The sequence below is a fragment of the Hemibagrus wyckioides genome, unplaced genomic scaffold (genome assembly GCF_019097595.1).
Source record: "Hemibagrus wyckioides isolate EC202008001 unplaced genomic scaffold, SWU_Hwy_1.0 Contig2, whole genome shotgun sequence".
Taxonomy (NCBI): domain Eukaryota; kingdom Metazoa; phylum Chordata; class Actinopteri; order Siluriformes; family Bagridae; genus Hemibagrus; species Hemibagrus wyckioides.
The window spans coordinates 189174-215564 of NW_026690780.1; the positions used below are offsets into that span (position 1 = coordinate 189174).

At 35.8% G+C, this 26391-nt stretch overlaps 5 non-coding genes across 5 annotated transcripts; 4 read left to right on the plus strand and 1 right to left on the minus strand.

Moving 5' to 3' along the window:
- Nucleotides 1-401: 401 nt before the first annotated feature.
- On the plus strand, nucleotides 402-515 carry trnal-caa (transfer RNA leucine (anticodon CAA)). The gene is made up of 2 exons: nucleotides 402-439; nucleotides 470-515. It is a non-coding gene; the product is annotated as a tRNA-Leu (tRNA).
- Nucleotides 516-1201: 686 nt separating this feature from the next.
- trnav-aac (transfer RNA valine (anticodon AAC)) lies at nucleotides 1202-1274 on the plus strand. Its single transcript has one exon. It is a non-coding gene; the product is annotated as a tRNA-Val (tRNA).
- A 645-nt stretch (nucleotides 1275-1919) lies between these two features.
- trnag-ucc (transfer RNA glycine (anticodon UCC)) lies at nucleotides 1920-1991 on the minus strand. Its single transcript has one exon. It is a non-coding gene; the product is annotated as a tRNA-Gly (tRNA).
- A 121-nt stretch (nucleotides 1992-2112) lies between these two features.
- trnav-cac (transfer RNA valine (anticodon CAC)) lies at nucleotides 2113-2185 on the plus strand. The gene has a single exon. It is a non-coding gene; the product is annotated as a tRNA-Val (tRNA).
- A 254-nt stretch (nucleotides 2186-2439) lies between these two features.
- On the plus strand, nucleotides 2440-2512 carry trnav-aac (transfer RNA valine (anticodon AAC)). The gene has a single exon. It is a non-coding gene; the product is annotated as a tRNA-Val (tRNA).
- Nucleotides 2513-26391: the final 23879 nt, after the last annotated feature.

Genomic DNA, 26391 nt, shown 5'->3' on the forward strand with positions numbered 1-26391 from the left:
AGTCAGAAACTTTAATTTAATGAAATACTTTGCAATTGTAGATTTAAATCAATCATGAGTAACTGAAAGGAAACAGTTACATGGAGGAAACCTTTGAGATGACATGAGGAAGAAACTTTATGACTTTAACTCATTAGAGAATACAGGTTGTAGCTACTCAGGCAGTGAGGGCTTAACAGACATACATGAGACAGTGAAGGTTAAAATTCACAGTGTATTTATTTGGTGCACATAGGGAAAAAAAGAATCTTTGAGTACAAAATTCAGTGAAAATAGAAAAAGGAGCAAAATAGGGAAAACATGGTTACACAGCCATGGTTGATGGCTGAAAGGGGCTGAAAGGGGTCCAGGTACGGTGGAGCAGTGACGAGTGCAATGGCTTAGGGATGTCTTCCCTAAGTGTCAGGATGGCCGAGCGGTCTAAGGCGCCAGACTCAAGGTTCAAACCTTCCCCCTGATGTAAGGAGGATTCTGGTCTCCGAATGGAGGCGTGGGTTCGAATCCCACTTCTGACATGATCCTTTAGGGGCAGTGGTGGCTCAGGTGGTTAAGATCAGGGGTTCAAGCACCAGCACTGCCAAGTTGCCACTGTTGGGCCCTTGAGCAAGGCCCTCTCTGCTCCAGCCTCCAAGGATGGGATATGCGAAGAAAGAATTTCACTGTGCTGTAATGTATATGTGACAAATAAAGGCATTTTCATTTCATTTCTTCGGTCTCCAACAGCTTTGCCATGCTTCACTCGCTCCACACCGCAGCCATGTGCTCCTCTGCTATCCAAAACATTGATGGTGCTGAACCAGCACAGTCTGTTCAGGTTTTTTATCAAGAAGAAAAACCTTAAAACATGTATCTTCAATTCAGTAAAACTTTCAATATAACAGAACTGTCAAAATTTTTGTACAGTGCAGCTGGATTTATGCTTTTTATATTCTTGAGTCTACTAAACTTTCCCTAGGTTCTACCTAGCTATAACCTTGCCATTTTAAAAAACATGTCCCCACCAAGAGATGTCAGAGTGACCATTTTAGCAATTATAAAGGAAACCCAGCAAATCTGTACACTCTATAGATTACACTGAGCACCTGCTTAGATACAGAACTGCTCTGAACAGCAGCTGGTCAGCGTATTTCTCTAATATCAATAATGCCAGCTGTAATAATTGATTTATTTTGAAGATGAGAGCCCGAGCTGCTTCTGTATATTTTCTGTAGTGTAGTGGTTATCACGTTTGCCTAACACGCGGAAGGCCCCCGGTTCAAAACCGGGCAGAAACAACCCAAGGCTTTTGAGCTTTGCTTCAGTATGCGTCCACTCGTCCTAATCGGCACCCTGAAGGTGACTGGAGCAGTTTCTCCACAATGTGATGCCTAGTTTGAAATGCGCTTTAGTGCTTAGAAAATGAACAAGTGTCTACTTCAAATCAAGCAGCGCGTAGGGGCTTTTGCTGCAGGCCGCAAGCCATCACTTACACCGCAATTGGAAATCGGAAAGAGCTCTCACCAAAGAACTCTGGCCAAAGCCTGTCAAATGCAACTGGTGGACTTTGCCGTTCCGTTTTGACTTTCGAGACCGGGCAGAAACAAGCCTTGAGTAAGAGCCCACTTGTCCTAATCAGGACAAGACTAGAGCAGTTTCTCCACTATGTGGTGCCTAGCTTCAAATGGGCTTTAGTGCATGAACAAGTGTTTGCTTGTTCGAGTCGAGCAACAAGTAGGGCTGTTTTTTTTTTGGCCTCAGGCAGCAAGCAACCACTTAGAACACAAGTGGAAATCACTTGTGGAAAGACCTCTCACAAGCAGAGAAGCCTTCGTCACACTCTTGCCAAAGCCTGTCGGACTGGCGGACTGTCCTGTTCCGTTTGCCTTTTCAAGGGCTGCCCTCGTACATTTGCCACGCTCCAACATGCGGCTTAAAGGTCGTGCGTTGGCCGGGAATCGAACCCGGGTCAACTGCTTGGAAGGCAGCTATGCTCACCACTATACCACCAACGCCTGAGGTTGCATACTCATTACTCGGTTGAAGGAACGCTTAAGCCTTTGCGTTGATCGATTATTTATTTATTTACTTACTTTGCGGTTCCCCCGCCGAAAGGAAACGCTTTCCTTCGCTTCTGTTTCTGTAGTGTAGTGGTTATCACGTTCGCCTCACACGCGATAGGCCCCCGGTTCAAAACCGGGCAGAAACATCTTTTGGTGGTCGGGGGCTTGTGCTTTGCGTCGAATAAGACTCGAGTATTGCGCTCTGTAGCACCCGTGCCTTGGGAACAAGCAGAAACTGAGATCCGGCCCCACTCCCACATAGTTTCTGTAGCGTGACTGTTTTCACGTTTTCTGCTCATTTGCGCTGGCGAACAAAAGTCTTGATATTGTCTTTTTTTTGTTTTCTATTTTGGTTTAATTGATTTATTTTGAAGATGAGAGCCTGAACAGCTTCTTTGTAGTTTCTGTAGTGTAGTGGTTATCACGTTCGCCTAACACGCGAAAGGCCCCCGGTTCGAAACCGGGCAGAAACAACCCAAGGCTTTTGAGCTTTGCTTCAGTATGCGTCCACTCGTCCTAATCGGCACCCTGAAGGCGACTGGAGCAGTTTCTCCACAATGTGATGCCTAGTTTGAAATGCACTTTAGTGCATAGAAAATGAACAAGTGTATACTTCAAATCAAGCAGGGCTTAGGGGCTTTTGCTGCAGGCCGCAAGCCATCACTTACACCGCAATTGGAAATCGGAAAGAGCTCTCACCAAAGAACTCTGGCCAAAGCCTGTCAAATGCAACTGGTGGACATTGCTGTTCCGTTTAGACTTTCGAGACCGGGCAGAAACAAGCCTTGAGCTTTGCTCCAGTAAGAGCCCACTTGTCCTAATCAGGACCCTGAAGGTGACATACTCACAATTTGCTACTTTTTAAAAAACATGTGTTCATTCATATCTAAGAATATTGTATTTTGCAATAATAAAAATGTTTACTCACCCAGTGAAAGCCACAGATACATGAATATAACAGTGAACATGATGACTGGCCTTAGCTGAATGAAAATATTCTTTCTTTACTCTGATATGTTAACATCATAAAGGTTCATGAAGCTCCACCCCAAAGCATCACATGACAGTGTCAGTGATGTTAGTGTTGATACTTATTGAAACATCCTGGCTTTACAGTCATTTGGAACCTGTCCTGAACATGCAGTAAACAAACAATAACAGAATGAAAGATTTTTAATAAGGAGAAATATTTATTCCATTTCATAACATTAATCAATAATTGAATTAGAAAATACTTTGTTGTGTGGATTATAAATAGTGCATCTACTTTGGGACATTTAGGGTTTTTTTTGTTTATTTTGAAGCCTGTTTGTTAAATAGGATTACAAACATTTTGTGGAGTATTTCACTGAGGTGAGGAACAAACCAGCCTCTTTTCTTTCTTGTGTCTATTATTTTTTAATCAATCTCATTTGATTTCTTATTAATATCATTATTCTGCTTAAAAAAATCACCGTCCCAAAAATCAATCATCCCATAACCTTGTACTCCAGTACATGTTGATTCTGAACTAATGCATGTACTAATCTCAAACTAATAAAGAGCTAACCTTAACTATGCTGTGAGTTTTATAAATTCATGTGGGAATAATACCACCTCACATACATTTCACACACACACACACACATATATATCATGGATATTTCCTTGCTAGACCACCAGAGGGCAGCACTGAACATTAGAGTTGAACTCTATTTTGGTTCTATGTTCATTTCCCCTGTTCAGTTGGTTCACCTGTTTAGTGTTATGTGAGTAGTGACACAGGAATTAGCTACCCGAGTTAAGCTCCTTTGCTCTACCTTGTAATTGCCTAGCTTCTGTTTGACACACGTTTGTTTGCCTAGCCTAACCTAGCGTAGCCTAGCCTAAACTAGCTTAGCATAGCCTAGCCTAGTTTATTTCCGAATCAGGTTTTGGTTTGCTTTATTTTACTGCAGTTTCTGTGTCTATGTAGTAGTTTATTCAGCAGAATAAAAGACAAATACAAAGTTATTCAAATGAAATGTTTTAAAATGTCTGTGTATTGATAAATCCTTTATTATAAGAAGAGGAATTGTGGGAACTTTTGATTCTGTTCGCCAAAAAGATTCGCTTAAATTCATTTACTGATGTTCTCAGTGACTCTTCATAAGTTACATCATTACACCAGTTGGTGTTTCAGTCTGTCAATACATTCATTTAAAAAAAAAAGGTTTCAGGAGACAAGTCTTAGTATTATAATTGATTCGAATTGGCATGTCGACTTTTAAGAGGTCTGATAAAGTTATTTTCAAGAAAGCCATTTCAGGCAGTGAGAGAGGATCGAGCGATACAAATGTAATTTGGAAAAAAATACACATTTTTATGTTAGTGTATTAAATAGTTTTAATACAATAATTTAGCCATCTAGCCAATGTAGCCATCAGTCATTTCAGAGTAACAGTCTCTGTTTCTTTCCTGACAATGTTGGCATCTTCATCCTTTGGTCCAATTTTATCTGCAAAACTGCCTGGTGTAAGAAGAACATAAAGAAATATATCAGTGAAGTATTTTTTGCAAATCATATAATAAAAAATAAAAAAATGACAAGATTAATACAAATGGTAATTAATCAATATAATTTATAAACAGATTAAATGTCATTGTAATAATTATTATAACAGATGAAAAATAAATGACCTGTAACTAGAGTGAGAATCAGTGGTATGTATCTCACTATGTACAGTAAGTTGTATAGTTGATCCATTTCTGAAGACAGCTCTGTGAGGATTCTGTATAATAGTGCTGTATGTGCTGAACTTTACACGTCTCTAGAAGGCCACACCCAGGAAGTGATGTTGTATTTTTCAGATTCCCTCTAAAATAATCCAAATAAATCAAATATAGCATTAATATTCTAACTTTAATGGTACAAGAATGTCCAGAACAGAGCATTTACTGGGTTTCTGATCCACAGTGTCCACTGGTTCCATGCAATAATAACCAGTTACACAACAAACTAGCTGTTTGGTTAAATGATGGTTAATGTTACAGGTTGATGATGAAGTGAATGTAAAAGTGTAAATATCTCCATCTTGTGAGAAAAGCATGGCTCTTAAGTTGGTAAAAGGAAAAGAAGAGTAAAGCTCAGTGTAATCACTGCTTGACTCGTATGAACATTTTAGAATAACAGAGTCTGTTTCTTTTCTGACAATGTTGGCATCTTCATCGGTCAGCCCAATTTAATCTGCTAAACTGCCCATTATAAAGAAGAATATAAATAAACTATTTAGTAGAATAACAAGTAAACTCTATGTCACAATTGTTTACTGTGAAAAGTAGCTTCCATCATCTCAGAGAATGTGAGCAGGTTGTGTGGTGCTCTAGTTCTAGACCCACAATAAGATAAGTGACTGCGCCATCTTGTGTTCACTGAAGAGAAAAACCTTAACACACTAATAAATAGTTTTATAATTTAGCAATTTAAAATTTCTCTCTCTCTCTCTCTCTCTCTCTCTCTCTCTCACATACACACACACACACACACACATTTTCATGAAAAAAAGGGATTTAAAGGTCAGACACACATCAGCAGGTAAAAGATAGTGTAGTGTGTGAACATTATCTGTGAGTGAGCATGTAGTGAACACACCCCTATTACACCAATAAACTTATCACATGCAATTACAATTGTGTAGTATGAAAGGTTCAGTGACAACAGACTATGCAGGATTATAAAGTAAATAAAAGATTTAAACATTGCTTGGTGAAATATATTTATGGCTTGTTAAAGTTGGGCTGTCAAAATACATAATACTTAAAATAAGTAATTGTTCTTTATTATAACAATGACACAACACCACACTACAAGAACACACTTTAAGCAGAAGGATTTTAACAGTGTGATAGCACAGTGACACAGCAGGTAGTGTTGCTGCATCACAGCTTCAGGGCCCCCAGTTTGATGATGAGTTCAGGTGACTGTCAGTTTGTGTGCAGTCTTGCATCACCTCCAAAATACATGACAGTAGTAAATTTACTAATAAATTCACTATGTGTAAATAAGTATGTGAAAGGGTTTGTGTATGGAGCTCTGCAAAGGACTGACATCCCATTCAGGGTGTTTCCTACCTCATGTGTGGGACAAACTCCGTATCAACCATGACCCTGATCAGTAGAGAGAAAGAGAGAATCCCCCCAAAAGGACATGTAACTTTCTCTAAAGCACTGGCAAAACTTCTTTCAATATAACAAAACTGTGTGAAAGTTTTTGTACAGTGCAGCTGGATTTCCTGTCACTGTGGGCTGCAGAGCACAGTAGTATAGAGCAGAGTCTGATACAGCAGCAGAGGAGATGATCAGATCCACTTTCTTACTTGTTTTATCTGGTTTTATGGATAATCGTGGATGAGGTGGTTGAGCCTCAGTGACATAACTACCACTTTCATCAGTTAGCAGCAGAAACTCAGGTCTTGATCCAGGTTTTTGTCGATACCAGTGGAGACTGTTAACTGATCCAGTATATGTGCAGGACTGTGAGATGTTGCTGCCTTCCATTGAAAATACATTGGTTTGATCTGGTTTAATGTTATTGTCAGCAGCCTCTGCTATAAAAACATTACAACAATATTGTGATATTTTAATCATAAATGACACATTTCACATGGAAAATTGTGTCTTCTTAATTAGAAAAAATAATATTTTGTGTGCAGTGTATATGACTTACCAACATCAGCAAGAGTGAAAAACACCACGAAGAGGAACAACATTGTTTTCCTGAGTGTTTAGTTCAAACCTCTAGCTTTAGAAATGAATGTCAGTGTTACTATTTGATGTACATCTCCACCTCTAGCTCCACCTACTTGTATTTATGCATATTCATGATAACTGTTCTATACTCAACATTTTGACATTATGAGTTTGGATCTCTCTCTCTCTCTCTCTCTCTCTCTCTCTCTTTCTCTCATTAATAAAATAAGAATATTTTAATGGAGATTGCCACAGCAACATATGTCATGTTCTCCTAGATTTCCACTTACATATGCTGTGGTTTAATAATTTAATATATTAAGATAGTTGTGATGTCTTCATAACCCCCATATATTTCTCTGTTCGTGTTTTTTTCCCACAAGGATGTTGAAAGCAGTCATAAAACTCAACTCTAGTGAATTGGTCATAAAGAAAGTCCTACATTGTGTCCTATCAGGGAAGTAAACACACAATATGACCTTAAATTTACTTAAATACTTGATTATTAATCACAAGATAATATTTGAAACCAAAATACTTTTATGAAATGATTCTATGACAAAACAGTAGAAAAAATCAGTGCACTAATGAATGAGTTCTAGTCAACCTTGAATGAGGAACCTGTCCTAAGCACACAGTAAACAAATACTGACAGCATATCATTTTTAATAATGAAAACAATCAATCTATTCTATAAACATTAAATCATCATTAAATTACTATATATTGTGGTTGAAAAAAATAATATACACACATTAGGGCATTGTTTGTGTGCTTATTTGTTTGTTGCGATTATAAATAGGACAGTTTGGAGGGTATTTCACTGAGGTGATGAACGAACCAGCCTCTTTTCTGTCTTTGTCTATTTTACTTCGTCATGACCCATTTGATTTTAATATAATTGATAAAGCCATCTGCTTAATAAAGCCACTGTGAAAACATTAGGCATCATCAAAAACACTTTGCAGTTTACAGATTAGTATTGATTCACCCCTAATTATTAACAGTAGTACAGATTTATTATCAAATATAATTAGGATCATCTGTGACTTGGGGCCTGAAACAAAAATCTCACTTAGAAGTTTCCTAAACAATCTTGCTTTCTTTTACAGGTTCGGCAGATGCAGGGTCTCAGAGGGTAACAGACATATTCCCAAATCCCACAGCAATTAAGTGCTGAAGTATTTCAATCAATGTCAAAAACACACTGGGAAATCAAACTTGTGGACATTCTTATTATTCAAGACTCAAGACCAAAGTAAACCTGCACAGAAACATATGTTGAACACGTCAGATCTCAAGCACAATAAACAAAGAAATAACTGCTCATCAAAGAATTAGCATTTATTATCATTATACCTGGAATAGTATAGCATTTTGTGGTATTTCTAACATGTGAACTTTACACTGTCATTTACTAAGCTAGCTAAAGTCAGTGGGCTAAAAGCTGCCACCACTGGCTATGAGAACTGCACTTAGTGCTGTGGAGACTGAGTGAACATGTGGCAGCACAGTGAGAGTCTGGAGTGGAGCAACCATTTCCATTTCAACTAGAACTTGTGATTTCAAGTGCTATTTTATAATCTGCCAAATAATGAAGAGTGAAGTATTTAGTTCAGTGTTAAATGAAAAATCAGCATCCTAAATTATTTAAATACATATTGTTATTGAACTTTGTGTTACATTTTTATTACATCAGGGGAATAACAAATTCATTTTTTTGATTAAAGATGAACATTTATTTTTAAAGGATTTCTTCTCTGATTGTTCAACCAATAAGCATTACCAACATATGTAAGAGGATCATTGTTGAAATTCAAAGCAAATCAACATCAGAGTCTGAGAATTAAGAAAGAAAAGTGTATTTGAATGAAACAGATAAACATCTCCCCCTGCTGAGAAAAAAAACATGCAGCTTGACTTTTTGTACAGTCTGTTTGAGTTTTGTGTCACTGTGGGCTCCATGGTGCAGTAGTACAGTGCAGAGTCTGATACTGCAGCAGGAAAGATCTCCAGATCTACTTTCTTGTCCTTTTTACGAAGTTTGGTGGATAGTCTTGGGTCATGTTCAGCTTTAGTGACACCATCTGTGGATTTATGAATCTGCAGGAGATATTCTGGTTCTGATTGAGGTTTTTGTCGATACCAGTGGAGAGATAAAGCTGAGTCATCATATGTGCAGGTCAGTGTGATGTTGCTGCCTTCACTTGAAGATATGATGGTTTGTTCTGGTGTAATGCTGCTGTCAACAGCACCTGCTGTAAAACATTACAACAACATAAACATTTCTACTTTCATTGTGTAAGTTAATTAATCATGTTTAGGTATCAGCTCATTTCCAGCATTCATCTAAAGTTTGTGTATAATATAAATGACTTACCGATGTTTTTAACAACTATGAAAATAAAGAAGAGTAACATGACTGTTGTGTCTCTCTTGCAGTAGGTATAAATGGCAGGATCTCTGTGAAACTTTCTAAACTGTATCTTACCACATCTAGCTCCACCCACTTTTACTCAGTAATAATATTTTGTCAGTTCTGGCATTATATGTGCTAAATCCATTGTTTAAACAACAAGCAGTGAATGTTCATAATATATTTTATTGCTTGTTTAAGTCTGTTAAGGCTAAATTTTGATAGATTTAGTGATAATATTAAGTAGTTCACTAGAATGAGAATCTCTTTACTAATTGTTTCCATATTGTTTCTGTAGTATAGTAACTGCATTCAATCATATATTCAGATTAATTTTAATTATTCTGTAATGCTACATGCTACACAGTGTCATTAATTCCATAGTTATCTGTTTGTGTCTAAAGCCAGACGTCAGTATCTACCCTGAATGAGCCTCCCTAACACACCCATATAAAATGATTCACTATGCTGGTGTAAACAAATACTTGACAAAATGGGTCCCATTTGTTTCTGAAGGTATGAACACCATCTAAATTTGAACAAGTCTTACATCCTCTGTCATAAACAGACTAGCATTAATGTGCTCTTTAATCTCTATCACTAGTGAACCTTTGCTTACCTGCTACATGTTCTAATCATTTTTTTTACAGTGAATCATTTTTGGCATACATTTATGCTGGTATTTTTTATTATGTGCACATTTTAGAGGCATACAATACGACAATTCACTGCAGACTTTGGTCAAGTAAAAGCATGTCTCTTTTGTCCAGTTTGATGAAGGTCCTGCTGTGCTGTTTAGCTGTGACATGAAGTCATGTGAAGTCACCAGATTACGTCTACAACCCGATAGCAAGCAGTTGGCTAAGTTCTGAATCATCTATATTTTGTTAAAATTTGCGTAAAATAATACACACTAGTGAGCTACAGCAGCTAGTTAGTCAAGTAGATAAGTAGCACCTTGACATAGCTTCAGCATCCCTGCTTTGATTCTGAGCCACAGATTACTCACTATGTGGAGTTTTGGATGTTCTCTCCATGGCCACAAGACAATAGCTGATTTATCTAGATTGCCCCTAGGTGTGAATGAGTGTTTTAGCATGGTGTCCTGTAAGAGGCTTCAATCCAAGGACCCACCCTACTCCCAGCATTCATGGGATAGGCTCAAGGTTGGAGCTTTGATTTTCAGAGGTTATTTGGTGAAATACACCATGGGATTTGCACCTCCTTGGACCTCTCAATAAACAAGCTTCCAAATGAGAACCAAGCAGCCGGCACTCCAAGTTTCCATTAGTTTTGTCCCACTCAGTCTATTCCATGTAACATGTTAACAATATCGGAAGGGCTCTTCACTTTTCAGTTGACGACTATTGTAATAATTTCACTAACTCCATTCTGTTGGAAAGGAGACATCAACAAGCAGTGTTCTTGGGGATGTGCCCAAAGAACAGAAAGGAATGAAAGGAAGCCAATATTAAGTGGCAGGACCTTAGTTCATTTCATGAAAATAGTCAACATTAACTAAATACAAATACAAGTTTCTTTTCATTAAGTAGCACTGGTTTCAGTAGAGATGAAAATACTTACAAAAATAGTGACAATGTGCAAAGCTTCATGTACATGTACATTCTCAGTACTTTTTCCACACCTGTGATATGGTGTATTCCAGTGGCGGGCTGTGAATTTCACACCTAGGGCTTCACTGGTGTCCTGAATTAATCCACGTCTATACCATCATTATGACGCCACGACAATAGATACTAATCAACCGTTAAATAGCAAAGTAAAAAAGAAATTATACTACAGTATTTTACACCTCACAAGGAATAGTCCATTTTATTACAGTCCGCCATGAAAATGCATTTGTAAGAATGTCTGCGACCAAATCAATTTATTCTTCTGTCAGCCATTGTGAGTTAATATCTATCTATCTATCTATCTATCTATCTATCTATCTATCTCTCTATCTATCTATCTATCTATCTATCTATCTATCTATCTATCTATCTATCTATCTATATATTATTATTATTATATTATATATATATATATATATATATATATATATATATATATATATATATATATATATCTCATATATATTATTTAGTTTGGTGGTTTGCTGCATCTGATTATCCAAAGAACGGGAAATTGCTGATGTAATCGTATGCCTGCTAGATGGCCCCAGTGACGCCAACTCGAAATCTGATTGGTTAATTTAACCATTTCATTGCTATTTATTTTAAGCTAAGGGCGCCTGCACTATTCATTCTGAAGGCCTTAAGGCAGATTTCTTTCACCCTGGCAACACATGATGTCAGCCACTGGCTGAAATATGATTGGATAAATACTCTTATCATAAATATACACTACTGGAAGCAGCATAACCAAGAGAAAAGCTATGAAATGTAGAGAATAGACTATTGGGAATAATTTAATACACATTCATAGAAAATATATTAAATATATTAAAATGCAAGTCAGTAATTCAGATCACTGCTGTTTACACAAGCAGAGAAGGCCTTGCTGGCCCTGAGAGCCCACCACTGGTGTATTTCCTCCTTATGCCTAGTGTGTCCATGATAGATTCTGGAGCCACAGTGACCCTGATTAGGAAGATTAATGAATGAACCCATTGTGGAATTCAGTTATGTAATGATACACATGTAAATACATATTGTAATTAGTCATATTAACATGTTTGTGTTGTAGCCTGGGAATTATGTTTGTTGGCAAAATTTCCCATCTTCTGTTTAGGTCAGTAAAACATTTTTAAACTTTATCTACTGCCATCTGTACAGAGTGTGTAAGCTCTTCTCTCTGGCAATACAGGTCCATCACAGACATAATTAAACTGAACAAAGTGTGACATTTATAGAATGAGAAATGCAGCATAACTAACCAGGTTTTAGACATCTTTAGGCAGACTGACTGCATTTACTGTCATGGACTGCTGGACATTTCCCTGTCAGGACACCAGAGGGCGGTCTGGCAGGGTTTAATTATGTTCCCATGTGGTTTTGTTAACGTTGTATGCACCCTACCGCCCCACCGCTGCACACCTGTTCCTTACTTTTCAATGACTTTATCAGTACCTACTGCTTCTGATTCAGTATCTTCTGCTCGGCCACTGATACAGTACGCATTGATCAGTATAAGTGTGTAGGATAAATACAATATTGATATTCTTCATCTGTCATGTTGACATGGTGACCTGCAACTGCAAATCTGTAACAGTCTGCCAGTTAGAGCACCTGAACTTATTTTAATGATATTTATGGCTTTTGTCTGCATTTTGATGACATTTGGAAGTCCAAGACAATGGAGGCACCAGACAAGTGCTTTTTTTAATAAAAATACAAAAGTATCATCATCATCAAGCACATGATGATGATGATACACATATTTTCTGCAAGGTTGACAATGTTACTTTGGGACACCTTTGAAAATATTATTCTCCTTCCCTAGATTATACTACACCTCTTAAATTAAACACACAGTGCCTCTTTATTTTATTCTCTTTCTTCAGCTGCATATGTTACCACAAATGTCTTTTGTGTCTGTGGTTAACTGATAAGTTGCTAAAGGAAGTATCTTTGATATTAAACGTTGAACTTCAAATGAATTATTTCATAGGTTTTTGTACAGTCTCTCAGTGACTCTGTATCACTGTGCTGCTACTGTAAGAGCACAGTGATAGAGTGCAGAATCTGATACAGCAGCAGAGGAGATGATCAGATCCACTTTCTTATCTTTAACTTTAACAGACATTCTTGGGGGACGGTTATCACTTAGAGCTCCAGTTTGGTAAATATAAAGAAGGAACTCAGGTCTAGATTTTGGATATTGTCTGTACCAGTGCAGGGAGAAGTCTGTAGCACTTGTTTCATATTCACAGGACAGAGTAACATCATCACCTTCATCTACAACTTTCTGACTGAAAAGGGGCTTTACTGAATCTGCCATGGAGTCACCTGTCATAGAGAAGAGAACATAAAGTTTACCACAATCAAGCCAGAATTACACACAGAAATCATGCTTTCTATAACACCAGACAATTAATAAACAATACATAATATCTAAACTAACAAAAGGTGTTAACTCACCTAGTGAAAGCCACAGACACATGAATATAACAGTGAACATGATGACTGGTTTTAGCTGAATGAAAAAGCTCTTTCTGTACTCTAATATATTAACATGATAAATGTTCAGGAAGCTCCACCCCCCAGCATCACATGACAGTGTCTCCAGTGTTGATGACAGTGAAACATCCTGGCTTTACATTAAGCCTCGTTTGGGAAACTGTGCTGAAACTGTTTACATAATAAACAAACAAAAACTGACAGCAGGAAAAAATTCCACTTTTAAAAATGAAAAATGTTGTAATAATTAAAATGAGTAAATATTTTTGTTTTTTAAATATATATATAATTTATAAGTGGTGTTTGGATATTAGGGTACTTGATTGTTGTGATAAAGCATGTTTATTGAATAGAATTACATTTCATAAGATGGTATTTCATGAGGTGTGGAATAAACCAGCCTCTTTTCCATTATTTCTATTTTTCTTTATTGCCATTTAACTCATTGCTTAATAAAACCGCTGTGTAAAACTAGTTGACTTCATCTCATATCTGCTGATTGGTCATTTAAACATGAAACTGTGTTTATAAAGAAAGGGTGGAGTATTTACCTTATCCTATGATAAGAGAATCTGTCCAGATCCCATTTTATTCAATGCAGCTGTAATATGATATAATAATAATAAAAATATAATACTAATTTACACCAATCAGGCATAACATTATGACCAGTGACAGGTGAAGAGAATGACACTGATGATCTCCTCATCATGGCACCTGTTAGTGGGTTGGATATATTAGGCCCCAAGTGAACATTTTGAACAAGTTAATGTGTTAGAAGCAGGAAAAATGGGCAAGCATGAGGCCAAATTTTGATGGCTGGATGACTGGATTAGAGCATTTCCAAAACTGCAGCTCTTGTGGTGTGTTCCCGGTCTGCAGTGGTCAGTATCTATCAAAAGTGGTCCAAGCAAGGAAGAGTGGTAAACCAAGGCTTATTGGCTAATTATATAAATAAGCCAAGGCTTATTGATGCGCGTGGGGAGTGAAGGCTGGCCCGTGTGATCTGATCCAACAGATGAGCTACTGTTACTCAAGTTGCTGAAGAAGTTAATACTGATTCTGATAGAAAGGTGTCAGAATACACAGTGCATGATGGGCTTTTTGGCAGAAAAAGGAGGACCAACACAATATTAAGCAGGTGGTTATAATGTTATACCTGATCAGTGTAGGTCACACATTTGTAATGAAATTGTACGTATAGGCCTACTGTACCTATAGGCCTAGTACTGTGTATGTAGGATTAAACAACAGATAGAGTCGATATTATTTTGCAAAGAAGTATTTATAATCACAGAAGTCTACATTCTTGGGGATGTGAGCAGGGTCCTTGTATTTGGGCCACAATAAGATAACTCACTACGCCATCTTCTGGAGAAAAGAGAAAAACTTTAACAAACAAGTCTTTTTTCTTTAAATTCACAAATTAGAACAACAAATAGTCATTTCTGAACTTCTGTACAGAGCCTCAGCTGCTTTCATTAAATTCAGAATTGGCTCTGTGGACTTTTCTGAAAAACTTTCTATCTAATGTCACTGAGTAAACTAGGGAAATACAGTATCTTTTAAAACAACAATATTTTTCCCAAATCAACAAACTGTTGTTTATAGAGAAAAGCAATTATTATTATTATTATTATTATTATTATTATTATTATTATTATTATTATTATTATTATTATTATTATTATTGTTATTGTTATTATTATTAATAATAATAATAATAATAATAATAATAATAATAATAATAATAATAATAATAATAATAATAATAATAATAATAATAATTCTTGCTTCAATTACAAACAAACAAAACAAGGTACATACTCAAGTTACACAATATGACGATATATAGCCAGCAATAGGTTGAACAAACCATTAACAAAGCTGATTAAATATCATAATATCATCAAAAATGAATAAACAGATAAAAATAAATGACCTGTAACTAGAGTGAGAATCAGTGGTATGTATCTCACTATGTACAGTAAGTTGTATAGTTGATCCATTTCTGAACACAGCTCTGTGAGGATTCTGTATAATAGTGCTGTATGTGCTGAACTTTACACGTCTCTAGAAGGCCACACCCAGGAAGTGATGCTGTAGTAGTGTAACTTTGTACAGATCATCACTTCACACAGTTTCAGTGACAGAAAACTAGAGTCATTAATATGGCTGGTGTTGTATTTTAAGATTTATCATCTATACAATACTATAAGCCTTTACTTGTTTCTGTGGTGTTTACATTATTTCAAAACTATAAACAATTATGATATTTTGCTGTTAATCTGTAAATGTGATAAATAGGCTCATTGGCCACTACATCAAGATATTTGTATGAAAAATAAATGCAAACTTTTTATAATAATGATCATAGAACAACAGAACCAGATTCGTACAAAATCTCTTTTTACACATACATTTGCCCAATAGGTATTTATTATCAAATATAATTAGGCTCATTTGTGTTTTGGGGCGTGAAAGAAAAATCTCACTTAGAAGTTTCCTAAACAGACTTGCTTTCTTTTACAGGTTCCACAGATGCAGGGTCTCAAAGGGTAACAGACATATTCCCAAAACCTACAGCAATTAAGTGCTGAAGTATTTCAATCAATGTCAAAAACACACTGGGAAATCAAACTAGTGGACATTCTTATTATTCAAGACTCAAGACCAAAGTAAACCTGCACAGAAACATATGTTAAACACGTCAGATCTCAAGCACAATAAACACAGAAATAACTGTTCATCAAATGGAATAGTATAACATTTTCTGGCATGTGAACTTTACACTGTCATTTAATAAGCTAGCTAAAGTTATTATTACATCAGGAGAATAACAGCTTGAACCTTAGCAAAAATAATTATTTTATAATATATAGAAAGAATTATAATCTTTTATAATTCTTTAAAGATTAACATTTATTATTAAAGGATTTCTTTTTCAAGAATTATTCAACCAGTAAGCATTACCAACATATGCAAGAGGATCATTGTTGATATTCAAAGCAAATATACATCAACATCTGAGAAATAAGAAAGAAACCTGTACATAAATGAAACAGGTAAACATCTCCCCCTGCTGAGAAAAAACATGCAGCTTGACTTTTTGTACAGTCTGTTTGAGTTTTGTGTCACTGTGGGCTCCATGGTGCAGTAGTACAGTGCAGAGTCTGATACTGCAGCAGGAAAGATCTCCAGATCTACTTTCTTTTTATTTTTACGAAGTTTGATGGATAGTCATGGGTCATGATGTTCAGCTTTATTGACAATGTCTGTGGATTTCTGAATCAGCAGCAGAAACTCTGGTTCTGATTGAGGTTTTTGTCGATACCAGTGGAGATTTCTAGCTGAGTCATCATATGTGCAGGTCAGTGTGATGTTGCTGCCTTCACTTGAAGATATGATGGTTTGGTCTGGTGTAATGCTGCTGTCAACAGCACCTGCTGTAAAACATTACAACAACATAAACATTCCTACTTTCATTTTGTAAGTTAATTAATCATGGTTAAGTATCAGTTCATTTCCAGCATTCACCTAAAGTTTGTGTATAATATAAATGACTTACCAATGTTTTTAACAACTATGAAAATAAAGAAGAGTAACATGACTGTTGTGTCTCTCTTGCAGTAGGTATAAATGGCAGGATCTCTGTGAAACTTTCTAAACTGTATCTTACCACATCTAGCTCCACCCACTTTTCCTTACTCATAGTCATGTTAGTTCTGGTATCATATGTAATAAATCCATTGTTTAAGTTAATTGACTGAAACAAGCAATGAATGTTCATAATATATTTTATGTCATGTTTAAATCTGTTAAGGCTGCTTTTTGCTAAATTTAATGATAATATTAAGCAGTTCAATAGAATAAGAGACCCTTTATTAATTGCATATTGTGTCTGTAGTTTAATAACTGCATTCAACCATATATTTAAATTAATTTAAGTTATTCTGTAGTGCTACATGCTACACAATGTAATTAATGCTATGAGCCTCCCCTTGATAAAGCACTCCCTAAATAAAATGTTTCACTATGCTGGAGTAAACAAATACTTGACTAAATGAGTCCCATTTGTCTCAGAAGGTATGAACACCATCTAAATTTGAAAAAGTCTTACAATATGTACAAATTCAGCTAACAAATAACTGAAAAAAGTTTCTTTTCATCATTAATGCTATAGACTAGCACTGGTTCCAGTAGCCAGCATAAAAAATAGGCGTACACAAAGAGTCACAATGTACAAGGCTTCATGATGTGTGTTAGTGTCCATGTGCTTGATTCTCAGTACTTTTTCCACTCCTGTGATATGGTGTGTTTCCTCCTTGTGCCTAGTGTGTCCATGATAGATTCTGGAGCCACCGTGACCCTGATCAGGATAAAGTCTTTACTGAAGAAATGCAGCATAAATAACCAGGTTTTAGACATCTTTAGGCAGACTGACTGCATTTACTGCTATATTTGTTAATATGGGTCTTTATCAAGCACAATCTTTTTCATAATGTTTGAGTGTTTTCCAGAGTTTATTCACAGTAATATCTGATGGATTTTCTCAGAAGCTACACATGTAGTACATATACTACACCATAACTCATGCATTGGTAAACTGCAGTTTTCTTTCATTCAACTTTCATTTAATTTTATCCAAAGTAAGGTATTATTTACACAATTCCACAGCTGCCTGGCATACATCAGCATAAAAGTGAGTTTACATTCTTTACACTGAATAACAAAATTAAAATACAGAATATGTTTACAAGTACATTATTTATTTGAAAAATATCAATGTCAAAAAAAATCACAATCTCTCAGCTTTGACAGACTGCTTTCCAGAATCAAATACATGGAGACACAAAACTCTGGTATATAATCACCTGCAGTAGCAGTGAAATTGGAGGACAGAATGACATAATTATCTTCCAAGACATGCTCTTCTGCTATAAGATGCTCAGTCATTTACATTGATGTGTTCCCTGTGGAAAAAAGAGAAAAGAAAAATGTACAAACTGAATGAAATATTAAAAAATGTAATTATTCTATTAAAACGAACATACCTAGTAGAAGTATTAACAGAATAAGATTAAAGATCAGCACGATAGAGATGGTAATCTGCTGAAAGATAAAGCTGAAGGAGTTTACTGTCATAGCCTGTGGAGCTCCACACTTCCTGCAGCTGACACTGTTGATCAGAATATGTGTCACCAGGGGGCAGAGGGACACCAGGGTTTATTAACTGTAATTACTGCACCACACAACCAGTCTTAAGCATTTTCTAAACACAAAGAAAAATGGGGTGGGTTTTATCATTTATAAATTTGACGGCCCCAAGTCCACTGAGTGTGACAAGGCAGTCACTGGTATTTTGAGTGCGGTGATAGCTTTGCTCACCACAGCTGACCTGAAAGCAGTAGCAGGCTTTGTTCATTATTTTACCCTGAAAACACCTAATGTGACTCAATACAGGCATTCCACTACACCAGAGCCACAATGTATCAGTACAGAACACTGTCCTTTCAGCTGTTTCATAAAGTCACCCTTAACATCATACTATTGTCTGACTTCTGTTAAACCATAAGACTTTATTCATTGCTGGCTATAAGCGGTCAATTAGTGGTACTGTTTGTTGGAAATTGACAAATGTACATAACTGTGTCAAGTATTTCCTCAAAAGTAAGTTATTTTATCTTAAACATTTTAGATGTGTAGCCTAATTTCTATCAGTGTGTCTCTGACATTAATAAAACTACATAAACATATTATATAATCACATATAAACCCACTTTACCTTCTAAACATCATAAACAGGTGCTTAGTGTCCTGCAGCTGCAACATAACAAATACTGGCTGATAAGAATCTGTTCAGGAAATCCTGAATGTCACAGTTCTAGTGGGAACAGAATAGAGTTAACTCAAATGTCAGAGACATCCATAATCCCACAGTCATGTTTTAGTATATATACAGTAAAAGACACATTAAACTTTATTAATCAAATGTACATGCAGTTAATGTGACAATGAACTTTCTACTGAACGTTCTATTCTCTATAGGACTTTCTTTATTTATCCATTTCATTTGTACAACTGTATCTGTACAATGAATCTCATTGTTCTACAATCAAACTCACATCTGTTCTGAGGGGTTTGTAAAAGGTCATTGCTCTAGCTCACATCCAACAAAGTAACAGTGATCTGTACAAACATAAAACACACAAGACTGAAGGAATAAATGAATCTACCATTTTATTTATTTATTTATTTGTTTGTTTGTTTGATGATTTCAAATGACTATTAATTACAGTGAATCATGGACAAAACTGGCAAGAAAAGATCAATAAATTTAATTTCATGTCATATGCACCCAAACATCCAAAACAATGGATCTGTGTCTATAAAATACTGTTTGTTCATAACAATGTAGATTTGTGACTTTAATGTGATGAATGTGCGGCTTATGTGGTTTTTAAACACATTTTATTTTTATTTATTAGTTTGCTTGCTTGCTTACTTTTTTATTTATTCAGTTATTCCACAGAATTACCACAAACATTGTTTGTGTCTGTGGTTATCTGATAACAGGTTGGTAAAGGAAGGATCTTTGATGTGGTTTTAGAATCTTCATTTATACTGGTTTATACGTTTTTGTAAAGCCTTTCAGTGACTCTGTATCACTGTGTTCCAACTCTTAGAGCACAATGATAGAGTGCAGAATCTGAGAGCTTTAGTCCTCTGATAGTAAGTTCAGTAGAGTCTCTGCTTGTTTGTGACTCTAATCGAGTGTCAGTGGGAGTGCTCGCATAACTGTTTGACCTTGCGCCTTTATACAGTAAAAACTGTGGTGCGCTGTTAGGATATTGTTTGTACCAGTAAAGATAAATATATTCACTGCTTGACTCATATGAACATTTCAGAGTCAGAGATTCTGTTTCCTTCCCAACAATGGTATCTTCATTTGTTGGCTCAATTTTATCAGCAAAAATGCCTGTTGATAAGAACATTAAGAAATTAAACCGTAAAGCATTTTTTAAAACCAAATATTGACCTGAAAATGAGAAAATTACTATATACTCTAAAAATGTAATTATTACTTAATACAGTGAATTAACTAATGAAAATGAATTACCTGTAACTAGAGTGAGAATCAGTGGTATGTATCTCACTATGTACAGTAAGTTGTATAGTTGATCCATTTCTGAACACAGCTCTGTGAGGATTCTGTATAATAGTGCTGTATGTGCTGAACTTTACACGTCTCTAGAAGGCCACACCCAGGAAGTGATGCTGTTGGAGCATAATTTTACACAGATCATCACTTCACAGTATCAGTGACAATCCAACACAGAACTATTCCACTGTTGCTGATCAACTTTTTGTGTGATTTTGTGTTTATTTGCTTGACTCGTATGAACATTTTACACTGCAAAAAGTAAAACTACTGTGTCATTCATCTAAAGTATGTTTCTTCATTAGTCTGATAGAAAATTTTGATTTCTTATCTGAAACTGTTATTTTTACTTTGCTTAAAAGCAAACGCCACCTCCCTTGGTTAAAATTAAGTGTAATCTGTTTCCTCAAAGCCCATTTCTACTTCAAACTAAAGGGTCGCCCTTGTCACGTGACCTCATGACGTCGCACCAGATCAGTCTGAACCAGAATCTTCTGGGCGCCATTACAGTTTTCTCTCGCTTGGAAAAGGGAACTTTGTGTACTGCAAAAGAAAGGTCATTAACACAAGGTAAGAAGACAAATGTATATCACTGTTGAAGTAATTGTGTCTTGTATGTTAACACAAATCATGCATGTATGCTGTGGGTTAGGAACAACTACTTCGTAGAATGTATTTGGCAGGTGTGTTTGCTAACGTTAGCTAGCTAGCTCAAAACTGTTTTCAAAAACGGCTGACTTTCTAAGTCTAAGTCACTATTTCACCGAGTTCCCTGCTTATATTAATTAAATTTAAATGCCAATGGTTGAATCATCAACGGTTGGTTAACGATCTAATAATTAATGTTAATCTTATCTAACTACAAAACACGCAAATTTTATAGGAGTGCATGCTATTAGCAGTGGAACTGCATGCTGAAGGCCAGCTGGAGATGCTAACTTGTACGACTCACACAGACATGGCATCCGGTTCACTTGCACAGAATGTGTAATGTTAATGTTATAATGTTGTTTAATCTACCAAGTCTGTGTTTTTTTCACATGGTCGCTATAAAAATTCCAGAGCAATTTTCCTACAGTTTCTCGCCGAAAATATTGCTTGTCCAACACTTCGAAAGCTTTAAGAACCTTAAAAAAATGAAGCAAACATTAGCAAATTTACATTTACATTTGTTTTACAGTTTATCTGGAAGTGACTGATACGATTGATTATCAAAATGGTTGCAGATTAAATTTCTTTTCGTTAACTAGCCAATAAAATGAGACAGCCATGGGCTTTTTCCTGTTTAATAGCTTTTGACAAGAGTTAAATACTAAAATTAAATATATACTTGTCCTTTCTACAGTGCCCGTCCTTAGAGTTTTTTTCAGCAAAATGTAATTTTATTGAGGACTGAAACAAATATAATCGATGCAGTTTACAGTGGTGCCTTTTGTGATTTGTTTTGAGTGCTAATTGGTAAAGCAGGTCTTTTTTTTCTTTCTTTCCTAGTCTTCCTGTGAATGTGGAAATGCAAAGACTGTGGTACCTCAGTTTTGTGAAGATCTGAGCTTCTTAAACAGTATAAGCTTGAACACAGACATGATGGACGTCACCATTCCTATCCATGCATCTATTTGAACTGTCCATGCACTTGCAAGACTCAGAATGGACTGACTCGTGTATCAAAATGTCATCACCGACAGAATCCAAAGACCATAATTGACATGATGCACTTTTTATTTTTCTTCTTTAAGTGTTTTTGTTGTGCACTACACTTTATTATGTTTCTGGATTTAAAATGCATTTTGTGTTTAGTTTACTTTGTTTTATTCATGTTATAGTTATGTTATTTTGTTTTTCTATTAAATCATTGTTTTTCCGATTTTAATTTCATAGAACAATACAAAGAAAAGGTAATGTATATTTTTAAAATACATAATAAATGTATCTTTGGAGGAGAACTTAACTGTCTATTTAGTGTTATTTTGTTAATAAATTTGCCTCAGAGGAAATTATTAGTTTCATCTGAAGTAAAAAAAAAATATTTTAATGTATTAGTACATTTTTTTTGGGTTGTATTCATGTTCACATTTGAGTTGTTTACACAAACTTATTTGTAGCTACATTTTTGGATTTAAGTCAGGACAAGATATTGATTTAGCTACAGTTATAAATTTTTATTTGTATGGAATCACACTTAAGAAAAATTAATAACATAACTTAAAAACAAAATTGCAATTGGTTTTTGTGTAAACTACATTTGGATGTAATGATCAATTTTAGGTTTTTATAAAGTGAAATAATAAAGTTGTTCCAAAGTAGAAAAAACAGTTTTTGACTTGTGTAGATGCAAATATTTTGTGTTGGGGAAAATTTGAAAAATTGATTAACACGTAATCAAAAAAAAAAAAATAAAGTTATGAATGTGCTTTGAGAAAAAGTAAAAAAATTAGCTGTAAAAAATTGGAGCAATTTTTTTAAGTTGATCCAAAGTATGTTTTTTTTTTCAGTGTAGAATAACAGAGTCTGTTCCTTTTCTGACAATGTTGGCATCTTCATCAGTCAGTCAGCCTAATCTAAACTGTTTAGTTTCTGTGGTTCTACAAAACCTATACAGAATCCTGCACTTCAACAGAGGACCTATCAAGCTGATTGGATATTGTTTAATTAATATTAGTTCAGTTCCTAAAATTGATAATTTGTTCACTTTTAGTGTTTCAGGATGGCTGAGTGGTCTAAGGCCCTGCATTCAGCTCCTGAAGGTGTGGGTTTAAATCCCACTTCTGACACTGGTTTCTTTCCTTTGTGTTGTGATCCTGTACAGAAGTCTGTTGTATGTTGAAAGGACTCTGTCAGCTGTGGTGGTTCAAATAGTTAAGGGTTGATGTAAGTGTCAGGACATAAAAAGTCTTTTTGAGACATTTCAATATAAAACAATAACACAAACATGAAACAAGCTCATTTATTTGAATACCCCGCCCAACCACCATTATGTATGCAAATATATTCAGGTCACATGACCGTAAAAGCACGTGTCCGAACATGACGGACATTTCCCAAGAAAGCACAAACACGGTGAGTAAAAGTTTAATACTCAGTTAGATAGTTGAAAACATTAAATCAATAAACAACAAAGCTAGTGGCTCGATGCACAAACTTTATGATTTTAAACTGTATTTATTGTACACTTTCTGGTAAGGATCCTTGATTGAAGTAAAAGAGCCGGTGATGAAGTTTTTTGTGTTTTTCACCTCATCTGTTTCATCTGTTGTAGTGTCTTGTGCTCTGAGACAGAATACTCTTTTCATATTAAACAATGGTACAGCTGCACAGGATGCTTTTTATTTCTTTTTTATGTTTTCTCTCATATATGTCTGCAGGAAATTAAGAGTTCCCCTATGGATTAATGCTTCTACACTTGTCCTCGCACTCCTCCACCTCCTCTCTGTATGTAAACTCAATATTTTGCTGATGAGACTCAACACTGTATTGTCATCAGCATACTTGAAGATATGATTCATGCTGTGTTTTAAAGAAGATTTGTGCTTCAGCAAAGTTTTTATGATATTCAGACATTTCAAACAGTTTACAATTCATACCTAAGAACTGTGGAAACCAAAAACTTGTAAAGAATAGAAACTTTCCCTTCAGGGGTCTCCACAGCGAATCATCTCTGTCCACCTATCCCTATCTGCTGCATTCTCAACAATTGCACCCACTAGCTTCATATCCTCATTTATTACATCTGACGATTCTCATGATTAAATTTGGCAATGTTTTACGCCGGATGCCCTTCCTGATGCAACCCACTTTATTTATCCGGGACCAGCACAGAAGTCACTGGACTGTGACCCCCATGGCTAGATTAATATGTTAACACCATAAAGCTTTAAAATTGCTCCACCCCACAGCATCACATGACTGATTGTTGATTATTAAGGCTTAATTAAGCTCAAGTTAATACTCAGCTGCAATAGTTAAATATGAAAAATAAAACTTTTTTACTGTATTATACAGTTATAAACTTATAACAGTTTAGTATTTCTTCTCTGAAATTATCTTAGGCACTAAGAGTAACCAGGGCAGGGGTTAGGATATTATATCAGCAGTATGTATGATAGAAGAACAAGTAAACTCTATGTCACAAAGGTTTCACTGTGAAAAGTAGCTTCCATCATCTCAGAGAATGTGAGCAGGTTGTGTGGTAGTGTCTCTAGTACTTAACCCACAATAAGATAAGTGACTGCGCCATCTTGTGTTCACTGAAGAGAAAAACACAACACATTAATAAATAGTTTTTTAATTTAGCAATTTAAAATCTCTCTCTCTCTCTCTCTCTCTCTCTCTCTGTCACACACACACACACACACACATTTTCATGAAAAAAAGGGATTTAAGGGAGAGACACACTTCAGCAGGTAAAAGATAGTGTAGTGTGTGAACATTATCTGTGAGTGAGCATGTAGTGAACACACCCCTATTACACCAATAAACTTATCACATGCAATTACAATTCTGTAGTATGAAAGGTTCAGTGACAACAGCCTATGCAAGATTATAAAGGAAATAAAAGATTTAAACATTGCTTGGTGAAATATGTTTATGGCTTGTTAAAGTTGGGCTGTCAAAATACATAATACTTAAAATAAACCCCAGAATTCAGCCAATTGATATCTGTCATGTTTTCCAGGACAGCCACACATATGCTCTGGATTAATAATTTAATATATAATATAAAATTATAGATAAATATATAAATATACCTTATATTTAAACTTCATTTACAAGACATCTGCAGTGTAATTACTCCAGACAGAACAGAGAGGATCATGAGTCCACTGGCATTATGGAATTCTGCTATGAGGATTGACCTGAGCCTTGTCTTTAGTGCACTTGTTATCAGTCAATATGGAATTGTACCATGAGGGTAGAAATCTTTCTTTATAATAACAATGACACAACACCACACTACAAGAAAACACTTTAAGCAGAAGGATTTTAACAGTGTGATAGCACAGTGACACAGCAGGTAGTGTTGCTGCATCACAGCTTCAGGATCCCCAGTTTGATGATGTGTTCAGGTTACTGTCAGTTTGTGTGCAGTTTTGCATCACCTCCAAAAAACATGAGAGTAGTAAATTTACTAATAAATTCACTATGTGTAAATAAGTATGTGAAAGGGTTTGTGTATGGAGCTCTGCAAAGGACTGACATCCCATTCAGGGTGTTTTCTACCTCACGTGTGGGACAGACTCCATATCAACCATGACCCTGATCAGTAGAGAGAAAGAGAGAATCCCCCAAAAGGGCATGTAACTTTCTCTAAAGCATTGGCAAAACTTCTTTATATATAACAAAACTGTGTGAAAGTTTTTGTGGCCTGTGGTTCTGTGGGCACCAGAGCACAGTAGTATAGAGCAGAGTCTGATACAGCAGCAGAGGAGATGATCAGATCCACATTCTTACTCGTTATATTTTGTTTTATGGACAATCGTGGATGAGGTGGTTGAGCCTCAGTGACATGTTTACCGCTTTCATCAATTAGCAGCAGAAACTCAGGTCTTGATCCAGGTTTTTGTCGATACCAGTGGAGACTGTTAACTGATCCAGTATATGTGCAGGACAGTGAGATGTTGCTGCCTTCCATTGAAAATACATTGGTTTGATCTGGTTTAATGTTATTGTCAGCAGCCTCTGCTATAAAAACATTACAACAATATTGTGATATTTTAATCATAAATGACACATTTCACATGGAAAATTGTGTCTTCTTAATTAGAAAAAATAATATTTTGTGTGCAGTGTATATGACTTACCAACATCAGCAAGAGTGAAAAACACCACGAAGAGGAACAACATTGTTTTCCTGAGTGTTTAGTTCAAACCTCTAGCTTTAGAAATGAATGTCAGTGTTACTATTTGATGTACATCTCCACCTCTAGC